We start from the raw sequence: 16,437 nt of genomic DNA on the forward strand, positions 1-16,437 counted from the left end.
GAGACCCAATTTCTTTCTTCAGAAACTCTATGTTGAGTAGCATAATATCAAAGGCATATTTATTACTAATAGCCTCGAATTTTGCACAAAACTGCACATTATTTAGCATTAGGGTGGGTCTTAGACTAGGTCTCAACCCCCTCGGGATTCTCTTGGCCTTAAAATACTCCACCAAAGTCCCAGCATGTAACTCCAACGAAATGAGTTTCCTCCTCTCCGCTTCCCATTTTACTTTCAGCATATCACTCGATGGTCGACTCAAATAAGAGTTGTCAACCTCAGCGTCCAATATGATCCTTGCAGCATCCTCGTCAGTGTAATAAAAACAGGCAGACGCTGGTTCACTTCCACTAGTACCAGCACACATATCCATTATAAAGTCAAGAGGATGCAGGCCAGACAAGACCCAAACAATGCAAGTATTCAATGAAGTTTAGTCAAGCCGCACCCAATACTGACGTAGTCTCCACGGACATCAGGGCGCACGTCCACACCAGGGGGTCCGTCCCAGTAGAAGAAATCCACAATACGAATTGAGAAAGGACAGCGCCACATCAGGAAGTGATAGACAGCAATATACTTTATTCTGCCTCCTGCGGCAACGTTTCGGTCCGAGGCCAACATCTACATGGCTGTCCTGGAGGGCGAGCACGTGTACACATCGCAGTTCTGGGGTAGTGTTAGGGGCTGGCGGCGCTACATCGACGACATTTTCCTGGTTTGGGATGGGGACCATAGTGAACTTGAGCGGTTCCACCTCTATTTGAATAATGTTCATCCTGGGTTGGGGTTCACCATGGACTGTTCACAGTCCAAAATGCAATTTTTGGACACCTGTGTATATAAATCTGATGGATGTTTGCATACTGATTTGTTTGTCAAACATACAGATAGGAATAATCTATTGCATTTTTCGAGTGAACATCCACGTCGTATGGTGGAGTCCCTACCATGGAGCCAGCTACTGAGGGTGAGGAGAATTGTCTCTAAGGACGATCTAGTTGATGAGAGACTAAATGAGATGTGTCTGAAGTTCTTGGCTAGGGGGTACTCTAGGTCTGATCTGGATAAATACAAAGTCAGAGCTTTATCTAAAGAACATGCTGAGCTCCTCAATCCAAAGTTGAAGGCGGTGGCCGATAGGAGAATTCCGTTTGTAACGGCATACAATGGTTTTAGCAACCGGATCTCAGAGGTTATACGCAGACACTGGCCTTTACTTGGTAGGGGTCATGCCAATATCCGTGAATTTCAATTACCCCCGTTACTCTCCTATAGGAGAAATAGAAATCTGAAAGATGAGTTGGTAGTATCGGATATTGGCAGTTCCAAAAAGGATCTACAGACCACTCTGAGTCGCCCCAGCCTTGGGAATTTTCCATGCCTTAATTGTGCGTGTTGTAATAACATGGTAAAGGGCGCTTCTTTCTGTCACCCATATACGGGTAGAAGGTACGAGATACGGAGACGCTATACCTGTATGAGCAGTTTTGTGGTCTATGTCCTTAGCTGTCCTTGTGGTCTCTACTATGTGGGGGAGACCACTAAGGAGGTTAGGACTAGGATCAGTAAACACAAGAGTACCATTAGAACTAAGCATATTGAACTCCCGGTACCTAGGCATTTTGAGGAAATGGGCCATTCGGTTAATCAGTTGAGATACAGGATCATTGATGATGTCCCCGTACCTAGACGTGGTGGGGACCGGGTTTCCATGCTAAAAAGGAAAGAGCTCAAATGGATATTTGAGCTGGATACACTCTCTCCAAGAGGTATGAATATTGAATATCAACAGAGTTGCCTACTATAGATGTGTCTCCTTTAGCATCCATGGGATTGATTGTGGGTCCTTGACAGTGTATTGTTTTTAACTGCATTTGTATTTTTGTTTTGTTTTTAAATGAATTGATACTGGTACAACACCCCCGATGATTTGATATCTTTACCTCCTTCTCTATATATATATGTACTATAAGGGCTTGAATATGTTTGTACTTCCATAATATGGTAATACCATAATATACTTTGAAGTATGACTTTGATATGTTATGTACCCATCTTTTTTAGATAGTGTGTCAGATATTGAGATGTCCATGTTGGTCACATATACTGTGCAATAGGAACCGTCCCCTTTTTTTCCCCCCTTTTTTTCTCCTTTTTTCCCTTTGTTTTCCTTTTTGATATGTTATTATAGGATCTGAATAAGGTTATAAGAAGATGTTTAAGGTTGCCGCTGAAACATGGATATCACATACAATATATGATGGATTTGGTTCATTATCCACATCGGTTCATCATTATGATTGCAATCTCTGGGATATGTGTATGAAGTAAAAAGATATATGGCTATGGACATTATATGCCATGCATGCTGGAACTTCTTATGAAACTGGAGTTATATCAAATGGAATCAAGATCATGACAGTGTGGACTTGTGCACTTTATTATCGATCATAGAATTGTGTCGGCGGCTCCTTAAGGACATGTACGTTATGACATCGGTCTTGAATTGGGATGTGCTCTTCTAAGGACATGCGCACTGATGGACTGCCTTGCAATTTGTGCCGTACGATATGGGGCTTGTGATATTCCCTGCAGCGCAGTGAGGAGAAGATCTTTGCTGGGACTTCAGTGGGCGGATCCTTTGTTGGGGCATGCGCAGTGGTGGGGCGGTCTATGGGGTGAGGGACGCTGCACATCGAACACAGTGCGGTCACATGGGACCAGCGCTGTGGTTTGATTGGGCTGCGCCTACTCTGCACGCACCCATGGAACCTTGGCAACCACTGATGCATTGCCTCAATAGGTTGACGGTGTATGTTTACATGAGGAAAGCCGGGTACGTGTACACTGGGTTTATGAGATGGGATACATTAAAAGGAGCGATCAAGAGGTGTTCTCTTATATGTGAGGGGGCTAAGTACGATCTGTTTGATATTGTGTATTGTTTTTATGTATTTTTATGGTTTTTTGAATATTGCTGTTTTTTTCTATCTGATCGTGACACTCTCATTGGTTGTTTGTTAACCATGGGGGTGGTCCTATTGATATATAATGGTGGTTGAAACATGTGTGTACTGTGCTTGAAAAAGGTCCTCGGACCGAAACGTTGCCGCAGGAGGCAGAATAAAGTATATTGCTGTCTATCACTTCCTGATGTGGCGCTGTCCTTTCTCAATTCGTATTGTGGATTTCTTCTACTGGGACGGACCCCCTGGTGTGGACGTGCGCCCTGATGTCCGTGGAGACTACGTCAGTATTGGGTGCGGCTTGACTAAACTTTATTGAATACTTGCTATGTCAGAACCAAAGATACCCATTCCTGAGTTGTTTTCTGGAGATAGATCTAGGTTTCAGAATTTTAAGAATAATTGTAAGTTATTTCTATCTCTGAGACCTCGTTCCTCTGGTGATTCCGCTCAGCAAGTAAAAATTGTTATCTCCTTGTTACGTGGCGACCCTCAGGATTGGGCCTTCTCTCTGGCGCCAGGAGATCCTGCATTGCTTAATGTGGATGCGTTTTTTCTGGCTCTTGGACTGCTTTATGAGGAGCCTAATCTTGAGAATCAGGCAGAAAAAGCGTTGCTGGCCCTCTCTCAAGGGCAGGATGAAGCAGAGGTGTATTGTCAAAAATTTCGGAAATGGTCAGTGCTTACTCAATGGAATGAGTGTGCCCTGGCTGCAAATTTCAGAGAAGGTCTTTCTGAAGCCATTAAGGATGTTATGGTGGGGTTCCCCACCCCTACAAGTCTGAGTGATTCTATGGCTTTAGCCATTCAGGTTGATCGGCGTTTGCGGGAGCGCAAATCTGCTCATCCTTTGGCGGTATTTTCTGAACAGAGACCTGAGTATGCAATGTGATCGAACTCGGACCAGAATTGAGCGACAAAGTCATAGACGTCAAAATGGGTTGTGTTTTTACTGTGGTGATTCTGCTCATGTTATCTCGGCATGCTCTAAACGCTTAAAAAAGGTCGCTAAACCTCTCACCATTGGTACTATACAGCCTAAATTTATTTTGACTGTTACTCTGATTTGTTCTTTGTCGTCCTATTCGGTTATGGCCTTTGTGGATTCGGGTGCTGCCCTGAATCTGATGGATTTGTCATTTGCCAGGCGCTGTGGTTTTGTCCTGGAGCCTTTGGAATTCCCTATTCCACTAAGGGGAATTGATGCTACGCCATTGGCTGAGAATAAACCTCAGTATTAGACGCAAATGACCATGTGCATGACTCCCGTTCATCAGGAGGTGATTCGCTTTCTTGTTCTGCATAATTTATATGATGTTGTCGTGTTGGCTCTGCCATGGCTGCAGGCTCATAATCCAGTTTTAGATTGGAAAGTTATGTCTGTGTCTAGTTGGGGTTGTCAGGGAATTCATGGCGATACTCCGTTGGTGTCTATTGCTTCTTCCACTCCTTCTGAGGTCCCTGAGTTTTTGTCTGACTACCAGGATGTATTTGATGAGCCCAGGTCCAGTGCCCTGCCCCCTCATAGGGATTGTGACTGTGCTATAAATTTAATTCCTGGTAGTAAATTCCCTAAGGGACGACTTTTTAATTTGTCTATACCAGAGCACGCCGCGATGCGGAGTTATATAAAGGAGTCTTTGGAGAAGGGACATATTCGCCCATCCTCTTCCCCTCTTGGTGCAGGATTCTTTTTTGTGGCCAAGAAGGATGGTTCTTTGAGACCGTGTATAGATTATCGTCTTCTGAATAAAATCACAGTCGAATTTCAGTATCCTTTGCCACTATTGTCTGATTTGTTTGCTCGGATTAAGGGTGCCAGTTGGTTCACCAAGATAGATCTCCGTGGTGCGTATAATCTTGTGCGCATTAAGCAGGGAGATGAATGGAAAACAGCATTTAATACGCCCGAAGGCCATTTTGAGTACTTGGTGATGCCTTTTGGACTCTCTAATGCTCCTTCTGTGTTTCAGTCCTTCATGCATGACATCTTCCGAGAATATCTGGATTAATTTATGATTGTTTATCTGGATGACATTTTGGTCTTTTCTGATGATTGGGAGTCCCATGTGAAGCAGGTCAGGATGGTGTTTCAGGTCCTGCGTGCTAATGCTTTATTTGTGAAGGGCTCAAAATGCCTCTTCGGAGTACAGAAGGTCTCCTTTTTGGGTTTTATTTTTTCTCCTTCTACTGTGGAGATGGACCCAGTCAAGGTCCAGGCTATTCATGACTGGACTCAGCCCACGTCTGTTAAGAGTCTTCAGAAGTTCTTGGGTTTTGCTAATTTTTACCGTCGTTTCATCGCTAATTTTTCTAGCGTGGTAAACCTTTGATGGATTTGACCAAGAAGGGCTCTGATGTGACTAATTGGTCTCCTGCGGCCGTGGAGGCCTTTCGGGAGCTTAAGCACCGGTTTTCTTCAGCTCCAGTCTTATGTCAGCCAGATGTCTCTCTCCCCTTCCAGGTCGAGGTTGATGCTTCCGAGATTGGAGCAGGGGCTGTTTTGTCGCAGAGAAGCTCTGAGGGCTCTGTGATGAAGCCGTGTGCTTTCTTTTCAAGAAAGTTTTCGCCTGCCAAGCGAAATTATGATGTTGGTAATCGGGAGTTGTTGGCTATGAAGTGGGCATTTGAGGAGTGGCGACATTGGCTCGAAGGAGCTAAACATCGTGTGGTGGTCTTGACTGATCACAAAAATCTGATTTACCTCGAGTCTGCCAAGCGCCTGAATCCTAGACAGGCTCGTTGGTCGTTGTTTTTCTCCTGTTTCAACTTCGTGGTCTCATACCTGCCTGGTTCGAAGAACGTGAAAGCTGATGCACTTTCTAGGAGTTTTGTGCCTGACTCTCCGGGAGTTTCTGAGCCGGCTGGTATTCTCAGAGAGGGAGTGATTTTGTCTGCCATTTCTCCAGATTTGCGACGAGTGCTGCAGAAATTTCAGGCGGATAGACCTGACCGTTGTCCACCAGAGAGACTGTTTGTCCCGGATAGATGGACCCGCAGAGTTATTTCCGAGGTTCATTCTTCGGTGTTGGCAGGTCATCCTGGGATTTTTGGTACCAGAGATTTGGTGGCTAGGTCCTTCTGGTGGCCTTCCTTGTCGCGGGATGTGCGTTCCTTTGTGCAGTCTTGTGGGATTTGTGCTCGGGCTAAGCCTTGCTGTTCTCGTGCCAGCGGTTTGCTTTTGCCTTTGCCTGTTCCGAAAAGGCCTTGGACGCACATTTCCATGGATTTTATTTCGGATCTGCCAGTATCTCAGAAAATGTCTGTCATCTGGGTGGTGTGTGATCGTTTTTCCAAAATGGTCCATTTGGTGCCCTTGCCTAAGCTGCCTTCCTCCTCCTATTTGGTTCCTCTATTTTTTTCAGAATGTGGTTCGCTTGCACGGCATTCCTGAAAATATTGTGTCTGATAGAGGATCCCAGTTTGTGTCCAGGTTTTGGCGAACTTTTTGTGCTAAGATGGGCATTGATTTGTCTTTTTCGTCGGCCTTCCATCCTCAGACTAATGGCCAAACCGAGCGAACTAATCAGACGTTGGAGACTTATTTGAGATGTTTTGTTTCTGCTGATCAGGATGATTGGGTGACTTTTTTGCCATTGGCCGAGTTTGCCCTTAATAATCGGGCTAGTTCTGCTACCTTAATTTCGCCTTTTTTCTGCAATTCTGGTTTCCATCCTCGTTTTTCCTCGGGTCAGGTTGAGTCTTCTGACTGTCCTGGGGTGGATTCTGTGGTGGATAGGTTGCAGCAGATTTGGAGCCATGTGGTGGACAATCTGAAATTGTCACAGGAGAGGGCTCAGCGCTTTGTCAACCGCCGCCGCGGTGTGGGTCCCCGACTTCGTGTTGGGGATTTGGTGTGGCTGTCTTCTCGGTATGTTCCTATGAAGGTCATCTCCTAAGTTTAAGCCTCGCTTCATCGGTGCTTATAAGATCTTGGAAATCCTTAACCCGGTGTCTTTTTGTTTGGATCTCCCGGCATCGTTTGCCATCCATAATGTGTTCCATAGGTCTTTGTTGCGGAGGTATGTGGTACCTGTGGTTCCTTCTGTTGAGCCTCCTAATCCGGTGCTGGTCGAGGGAGAATTGGAGTACGTGGTGGAGAAGATTTTGGATTCTCGTATCTCTAGACGGAGGCTTCAGTATTTGGTGAAGTGGAAGGGCTATGGTCAGGAGGATAATTCCTGGGTTGTCGCCTCTGATGTTCATGCGGCCGATTTGGTTTGTGCCTTCCACGCGGCTCATCCTGATCGCCCTGGGGGTCTTGATGAGGGTTCGGTGACCCCTCCTCAAGGGGGGGGTACTGTTGTGAACTCTATTTTTGGGCTCCCTCTAGTGGTCACAAGCGGTACTGTGTAGTGTTGTCTTTTGCAGGTTGTGATTTCCTCGCTTGCTGGTTGCTCTAGGGGACTGAGTTTCTCCCCCCACACCGTTAGTTGGTGCGGGGGTTCTTGAATCTGTGTGGATATTTTGTAAGGGTTTTTTGCTGACTGCACAGACCCCTTTACTATTTTCTGCTATCTAGTATTAGTGGGCCTCATTTGCTGAATCTGTTTTCACCCCTGTGTATGTGCCTTCCTCTTACCTCACCGTTATTATTTGTTGGGGGCTTCTATATCTTTGGGGATTATTTCTCTGGAGGCAAGAGAGGTCTTTCTTTCTCTCTAGGGGTAGTTAGTTCCTCAGGCTGGCTCGAGACGTCTAGGATTTTTTTAGGCACGTTCACTGGCTACTTCTAGTGTGTTTGGATAGGTTCAGATTTGCGGTCAGTCCAGTTTGCCACCTCCCTAGAGCTTGTCCTATTTTGTTACTTAGCTGGAGTAATTCGTGATCCTCAACCACTAAGGATCATAACAGGTGGCGTAGTGTGTTACTTATGGTAGGCCTTGTTACATTGGTCCCAGCTCTCTGCAGTTCATTCACTAGGTCCCCCCGCGTGGTTCTGGGATTTTTGCTCACCGTTCTTGTGATCATTCTGACCCCACGGGGTGGGATTTTGCGTGGAGCCCCAGATCGAGGGAGATTATCAGTGGTCTTGAATGTCTTCCATTTTCTAATTATTGCTCCCACTGTTGATTTCTTCACTCCAAGCTGGTTGGCTATTGCAGATTCAGTATTCTCAGCCTGGTGCAGGGTTACAATTTTGTTTCTGGTGTCCTTTGACAGCTCTTTGGTCTTCACCATAGTGGAGTTTGGAGTCAGACTGTTTGAGGGTGTGCACTGGTGTCTTTTTATACTGATAACAAGTTTAAACAGGTGCCATTACTACAGGTAATGAGTGGAGGAAAGAGGAGACCCTTAAAGAAGAAGTTACAGGTCTGTGAGAGCCAGAAATCTTGATTGTTTGTTTCTGACCAAATACTTATTTTCCTCCATAATATGCAATAAAATGATAAAAAAAACAGACAATTTGATTTTCTGGATTTTTTTTTTCTCAGTTTGTCTCCCATAGTTGAGGTCTACCTATGATGTAAATTACAGACGCCTCTCATCTTTTTAAGTGGTGGAACTTGCACTATTGCTGACTGACTAAATACTTTTTTGCCCCACTGTATATACTTTCCCCACCCCACTCTACTATAACTGCCACCTGAGGAAGATGGAACTATTCCGTGGAAACTCGTTGTGGAAACTAATAAAAGAAGATTTTTTATAAGCTCACTGTCTTGCATGCGCTCCCATGACAGTTTTTTTGTCCTTTCTCAAAAAACCTACGTGACTGTTACCGGTCTACTGTGTGTTACATGGTACTTGAGCAGCTTTATGTATAGATAGATATTTATAATATATATGTATGTGTGTGTGTGTGTGTGTGTGTGTGTATATATATATATATATATCTACTATATAATTGTCTAAGGGTACTTCCGTCTTTCTGTCGCGGTTATTCGTTCGCTGATTGGTCTCGGCAGCTGCTGCCGCGACCAATCAGCGATGCGCCCAGTCCGGAAAAAAATGGCCACTCCTTAGGCTACTTTCACACTAGCGTCGGGCTCGGTCCGTCGCAGTGCGTCGGGCCGAGGTCACCGACGCTAGCGTTGTCATCGCCGCACAACGGGGGCAGCGGATGCATTTTTCCAGCGCATCGGCTGCCCCATTGTGAAGTGCGGGGAGGTGGGGGCAGAGTTCCGGCCGCGCATGCGCGGTCGGAAAAAGCGGACCGTCGTGAGCAAAAAACGTTACATGTAACGTTTTTTGCTCCCGACGGTCCGCCACAACACGGTGCAACCGTCGCACGACGGTTGCGACGTGTGTCAATGCGTCGCAAATGCGTCGCTAATGTTAGTCAATGCAGAAAAAACGCATTCTGCAAGCACTTTTGCAGGATGCGTTTTTTCGGCAAAACGACGCATTGCGACGTATTGCAGTTAACGCCAGTGTGAAAGTAGCCTTACTCCCGGCACTCACTGCCCGGCGCCCGCATACACCCTTCCGGTCAGCGCTCACACAGGGTTAATGCCTGCGGTAACGGACCGCGTTATGCTGCGGGTAACGCACTCCGTTACCGCCGCTATTAACCCTGTGTGTCCCCAACTTTGTACTATTGACGCTGCCTATGCGGCATCAATAGTAGAAAATGTAATGTTAAAAATAATAGAAAAAAAAAAAAACCTGCTATACTCACCCTCTGTAGTCCGCTGAGCCGCTCTCGCCGCCCGCCATCTTCCGTTACAGGTTGCGGTGGCAAAGATCGTATGGCAGAAGGACCTGACATGACATGACATGCCGTCATGACAAGTCCTGCGCAGAAAGGACCTGACGTGACATCACGGTCATGTGACCGCGACGTCATCACAGGTTCTGCGCTCAGACCAACCCTGGGACCGGAAGCTGCCGTGGACTACAAGGGGCCCTCGGAAAGGTGAGTATATGTTTATTTTTTAACCTGTGACAAACGAGGCTGGGCAATATACTACGTGACTGGCCAATATACTACGTGGCTCTGTGCTGTATAATACGTCACTGGGCAATATACTACGGCACTGAGCAATATACTATGGCACTGAGCAATATACTACGTCGCTGGGCAGTATACTACGTCGCTGGGCAATATACTACGTCGCTGGGCAATATACTACGTCGCTGGGCAATATACTACGTCGCTGGGCAATATACTACGTCGCTGGGCAATATACTACGTCGCTGGGCAATATACTACGTCGCTGGGCAATATATTACGTGACTGGGCAATATACTACGTGGCTGGGCAATATACTATGTGGACTGTGCATTATTCTACATGGACATGCATATTCTAGAATACCCGATGCGTTAGAATCGGGCCACCATCTAGTGTGTGTATATATTATTATTATAATGGAGATATATTATTATAATGGAGATATGTTTCCAGCTGTACGTGTCGCCGTCAGCAGTGTGCCACTCAATCTACGCAGGCTTTTTGGTTTTTAATTTAGTTTGATTTCCTATATGTAAAATTGCTACAGGCAGAAAGCTGCCGAGCACTGGTGGATAGCCAACGTTTACAAATATCTAGGATTACATTACAGAAAACTAGAAGATCCCCAGGTAGTGACATGCTGCTGGAATTCGGCTTTCTGCATTTTTATGATGCACCTGTATATTGAGTCGTGTCATTAGCGAAGAGTGATGTGTGATCCTTCTTGCACTGACGTGACACCAGAGGAGATGAACCATGTCAGAAACAAGGCGAGTTATTTGCCCCATACATGTACATCCACAGTCTGCAACCTGTGCCTCTCCAGCTTATGTGAATTAACAAGTATTGGCTTGACATGAATGTCGGGAGACAGCTATGATATGATAGAATTTCCGCTTTCACAACAGGTGAAGAGCCACAGATTGAAAACTTGTAGGGTATGTTCCCATAAAGCATTTCCGCTGTGAAATCTGCCGTGGTATCTACATAGCCTGAAAAGTAGTGTGGTTAAGCCACACCATTCACTCATCATGACAATGTGTAACATACATACCGACATCCTCAGCATTACAGAGAACCTGTCACCATAAAAATCCAATCTGCAGGCACCATGTTATAGAGCAGGAGATGCTGAGTAGCAAGATATAATAATTTTGTGAGGTTTGTCAGTATAACCTAGGATTTAATCATTTAAACCTCAGCTTTTTCTGGGATTTCCAGTCAACTGTGTGGTCCTATGACAGCTATGTATGTATGCACACTTTTATACAAGGAAATCTGTAAATCATAGGACTATCCACTGGACTGAAAATTCCCAGAAAGAGCAGAGAATTAAATGATTAAACCACAGATTATACAAAGTGTATGTGTGCACATTGAGTAATTGCTTGCAGAAATTTCTGCATGGTTTCTGCAACTTTTGGCAGCAAAACCACACAACTTGGTGCATTTTTGTTGTGGTTTTGTATGCGTTTTTGCACAGTAATGCTTTTTTGAGTTAAATAAATATATATTAAAAAAAAAAAAAAAAAAGAGTTGTGATGTACTTTCTTGGTTCAACATCATATTTTTTTTTCCATTTCGTTGCAGTGGCTGTCTCCATCACCAAGTCCTAGATTTAGTAATGAACAGGTGTCAACTCATTAATAAAAAACAGTAATTTAAAAGTTAAATAAACACTCACACTGTCACCAGCCTTTGTAGGGGCATTAACACGAGTGATCTTACATAGGCTGTAACCAAACATTGAAATCAGCATGCACTGCGATACAAAAAAATGGAAAAAAAAAATTGCGTGGGCTCCCGTATAATTTTCATATCCAGCAGAGGGAAAGCTGAGGACTGATGTTAATATTTTTGGAAGGAGCCAATAGCCATAAAGGTTCCGAGGCTATTAATATCAGTTCACAGCTGTTTTCCAAGCCTTTACTGGCTAGTTTACAGGGGGACCCCAGAAAAAAAATTGACGTAGGGTCCTCCTATAAAATCTAACCAGCAAAGACTAGGCAGACAGCTGCGGGCTGATATTAATAGCCTAGGAAGGGGCCATGGTTATTGGGCCCCCTCCCAGACTAAAAAAAATAAGCTTTCAGCCTCCCCAGAAATGGCGCATATATAAGATGCACCAATTCTGGCACTTGGCCTCGCTCTTCCCATTTGCCCTGGTGCAGTGGCAAGTGGGGTGATAGTGAGAGGTGGTGGGGGTTGAAGTTGCCTTTGTATTGTCAGGTGACATCAAGGCCAGAGGTTAGTAATGGAGAGACGTCTATCAGACACCACAGTTACCCCATTGTGATATTATAAAAAAAACACCCAGAATACAGTCCTTTATTTGAAATAATGACACACACTCCTTTATTGAATCTAAATTAAACCATACTCCAATGTCATTACACAATCCACTGAAGCCATAGTCTCCTGTGACAAAAATACAATAATAAACAACAATATTCCTCACCTGTCCGCAGAGAAGATGATAATCCATAATGTTCCACGACGATCCTGATGACTTTGAGAGTAGTCACTGACGTTATGGTATATTTATGTGCTTTTCTGAATATTCTATTATGCGCCCTTTATAAAAGATGGCTGCGCTATACAATATCTTTGTCATCCATATTCCTTTAGCCTCTTAACCCCACCAAGCCCATTTTTACCTTCATAACAAGGCCAAATTTTACAATTCTGACCACTGTCACTTTGTGGTAATAACTTAATAACACAGCTGATTCTGAGAATGTTTTTCATGAAAAACAATTATACTTCATGATATTGGGTACATTTTCTAAAATATAACTTGCGTTCAATTGTGAAAAAAATTGGAAATTTGGTGTAAATAATGAAAAGTTTGTAATTTAAGCTTTTAATTTGTATGCCCTTAAATCGTGTAGTAATGTCACACAAAATAGTTATAGGGCCTATATTACAGAAAATACCCAACAGTGACACCAATTGCGGGGATTCCGCACACCTAGGAGTCCATTGATCTGCTTACTTCCCGCACGGTGCTGTGCACACCATGCGGGAAGTAAGCAGATTATGTGCGGTTGGTACCCAGGGTGGAGGAGAGGAGACTCTCCTCCACGCACTGGGCACCATATAATTGGTCAAAAATAAAAGAATTAAAATAAAAAATAGTCCTATACTCACCTTTGATGTCCCCCGCAGTGTTCCCGCCTCACCGCTGCATGCTGCCGCTTCGGTTCCTATAGCCGGTGTGCGGTGAAGGACCTGTGATGACGTCACTGTCTTGTGATTGGTCGTGAGCGGTCATGTGACCGCTCACGTGACCGCTCACATGACCGCGAAGTCATGGAAGGTCCTGCGCACACACACCAGCTATAGGAAGAGGAACGGACGCCGTTGAGGAGATCGTCTGGGTGAGTATAAGCATTTTTTTTTTAATTATTTTTAAACATTCTATCTTTTACTATAGATGCTGGATCTATAGTAAAAAGTTGGTCACACTTGTCAAACAGTATGTTTGACAAGTGTGACCAACCTGTCAGTCAGTTTTCCAAGCGATGCTACAGATCGCTTGGAAAACTTTAGCATTCTGCAAGCTAATTACGCTCGCAGAATGCTAAAAAAAAACCGCGAAAAAAACGCAAAAAAAAAAAAATGCGGATTTCTTGCAGAAAATTTCCGGTTTTCTTCAGGAAATTTCTGCAAGAAATCCGCATGTGTGCACATACCCTTACTGCAGCAGGTTTTGAAGTCTGTTGTGATTATTTTGTGTTGTGATACAGTACAGAGCAAAAGTTTGGACACACCTTCTCATTTGAAGATTTTTCTGTATTTTCATGACTATGAAAATTGTAAATTCACACTGAAGGCATCAAAACTATGAATTAACACATGTGGAATTATATACTTAACAAAAAAGTGTGAAACAACTGAAAATGTCTTATATTCTAGGTTCTTCAAAGTAGCCACCTTTTGCTTTGATGACTGCTTTGCACACTGTTGGCATTCTCTTGATGAGCTTCAAGAGGTAGTCACCAGGAATGGTCTTCCGACAATCTTGAAGGAGTTTCCAGAGATGCTTAGCACTTGTTGGCCCTTTTGCCTTCACTCTGCGGTCCAGCTCACCCCAAACCATCTCGATTGGGTTCAGTTCTGGTGACTGTGGAGGCCAGGTCACCTGGCTTAGCACCCAATCACTCTCCTTCTTGGATAGCCCTTACGCAGCCTGGAAGTGTGTTTGGGGTCATTGTCCTGTTGAAAAATAAATGATGGTCCAACTAAACGCTAACCGGATGGAATAGCATGCTGCTGCAAGATGCTGTGGTAGCCATGCTGGTTCAGTATGCCTTCAATTTTGAATAAATCTCCCAACAGTGTCACCAGCAAAGCACCCCCACACCATCACACCTCCTCCTCCATGCTTCACGGTGGGAACCAGGCATGTAGAGTCCATCCGTTCACCTGTTCTGCATCGCACAAAGACACGGTGGTTGAAACCAAAGATCTCAAATTTGGGTTCATCAGACCAAAGCACAGATTTCCACTGGTCTAATGTCCATTCCTTTTGTTCTTTAGCCCAAACAAGTCTCTTCTGCTTGTTGTGTGTCCTTATCAGTGGTTTCCTAGCAGCTATTTTACCATGAAGGCCTGCGGCACAAAGTCTCCTCTTAACAGTTGTTGTAGAGATGTGTCTGCTGCTAGAACTCTGTGTGGCATTGACCTGGTCTCTAATCTGAGCTGCTGTTAACCTGCGATTTCTGAGGCTGGTGACTCTGATAAACCTATCCTCAGAAGCAGAGGTGACTCTTGGTCTTACTTTCCTGGGGCGGTCCTCATGTGAGTCAGTTTCTTTGTAGCGCTTGATGGTTTTTGCAATTGCACTTGGGGACACTTTCAAAGTTTTCCCAATTTTTCGGACTGACTAACCTTCATTTCTTAAAGTAATGATGGCCACTCGTTTTTCTTTACTTAGCTGCTTTTTTTCTTGCCATAATACAGTCTATTCAGTAGGACTATCAGCTGTGTATCCATCAGACTTCTGCACAACACAACTGATGGTCCCAACACCATTTATAAGGCAAGAAATCCCACTTAGTAAACCTGACAGGGCACACCTGTGAAGTGAAAACCATTTCCGGTGACTACCTCTTGAAGCTCATTAAGGCTGGTTTCACATTAGCGTTTTGAGGAGCTGCGGACTTCCTCCGTGAAGCCTCGCCCTTGGCCGCACCTCTGCCGCTAGCTCTGCCAACTTCTGCATGCGGCCTGCGTACCTATCTATAACATTAGCGAACACCTGGCACACCAGTAAAGACGATCAACGCGTTTCAACTATGGAGTCTTATTCATGATCATGAGGATCATTTTTTCCTCTTGTCTCCATTTGGCATGGGCGCTCACCCCGATCCGTGCTGGGCGTTGATTTCCCTGAAGACCAGTAAGCTGACTACATTCTTTTTTTTTTTCTTTAACCCCTTCCCGACCTTTGACGCCACATAGGCGTCATGAAAGTCGGTGCCAATCCGACCTGTGACGCCTATGTGGCGTCATGGAGGGATCGCGTCCCTGCAGATCGGGTGAAAGGGTTAACTCCAATTTCACCCGACCTGCAGGGACAGGGGGAGTGTGCTAAAGCCCAGGGGGGGTGGCTTCACCCCCCGTTGCTACGATCTCTCTGATTGGCTGTTTCACTTTCAACAGCCAATCAGAGCAATCTGTAATATTTCACCTATGAAAATTGGTGAAATATTACAATCCAGCCATGGCCGATGCTGCAATGGCATCTGCCATGGCTGGAGACCCCGATCTGCCCCCCCCATCGATCTCCTCTCCGTCCTGTCCCCTGCTCCCCCCATCCTCCTGTCCGCTCCCCCGTGCTCCGATTCCCCCACCCCGTGCTCCGATCCCACCCTCCCATACTTACCGAGCTCCGATGTCCCTCCCGGTGTCCGTCCGTCTTCTCCATGGGCGCCGCCATCTCCCAAAATGGCGGGCGCATGCGTAGTGCGCCCGCCGAATCGGCAGGCATATTCTTTCCAGGTACATTTTGATCGCTGTGATCACATCGATCAAAATAAAAAAAATAGTAAATTAACCCCCCCTTTATCACCCCCATAGGTAGGGAAAATAAAAAAATAAAGAAAATATATTTATTTTTATTTTTCCACTAGGGTTAGGGTTAGGGTTACACTTAGGGCTAGGGTTGCACTTAGGGCTAGGGTTGCACTTAGGGCTAGGGTTGCACTTAGGGCTAGGGTTGCACTTAGGGTTGGGGTTGCACTTAGGGTTAGAATTAGGGTTAGGGTTGCACTTAGGGTTAGAGTTAGAATTAGGCTATGTGCACACGGTGCGGATTTGGCTGGGGATCCGCAGCGGATTGGTCATTTCCGAATTGTAGCAGTTTTCCATCATGTTTACAGTACCACGTAAACCTATGGAAAACCAAATCCGCAGTGCCCATGGTGCGGAAAAGCTGCGTTATGTTAATTCTTTGTGCGGATTCCGCAGCGTTTTACACCTGCTCCATAATAGGAATCCGCAGTAAATCTGCAGGTTAAGCGCAGTGCGTTTTACCTGCGGATTTTTCAAAACCGGTTTGGAAAA

General features: G+C 45.0%; 1 protein-coding gene across 3 annotated transcripts in view; it reads left to right on the forward strand.

Moving 5' to 3' along the window:
* NFATC3 (nuclear factor of activated T cells 3) overlaps nt 1-16,437 on the forward strand; it is a 494,316-nt gene that overhangs the window by 158,636 nt on the left and 319,243 nt on the right. The window lies entirely within an intron of this gene.

The sequence above is a fragment of the Ranitomeya variabilis genome, chromosome 2 (assembly GCF_051348905.1).
Source record: "Ranitomeya variabilis isolate aRanVar5 chromosome 2, aRanVar5.hap1, whole genome shotgun sequence".
Classification (NCBI taxonomy): Eukaryota; Metazoa; Chordata; class Amphibia; order Anura; family Dendrobatidae; genus Ranitomeya; species Ranitomeya variabilis.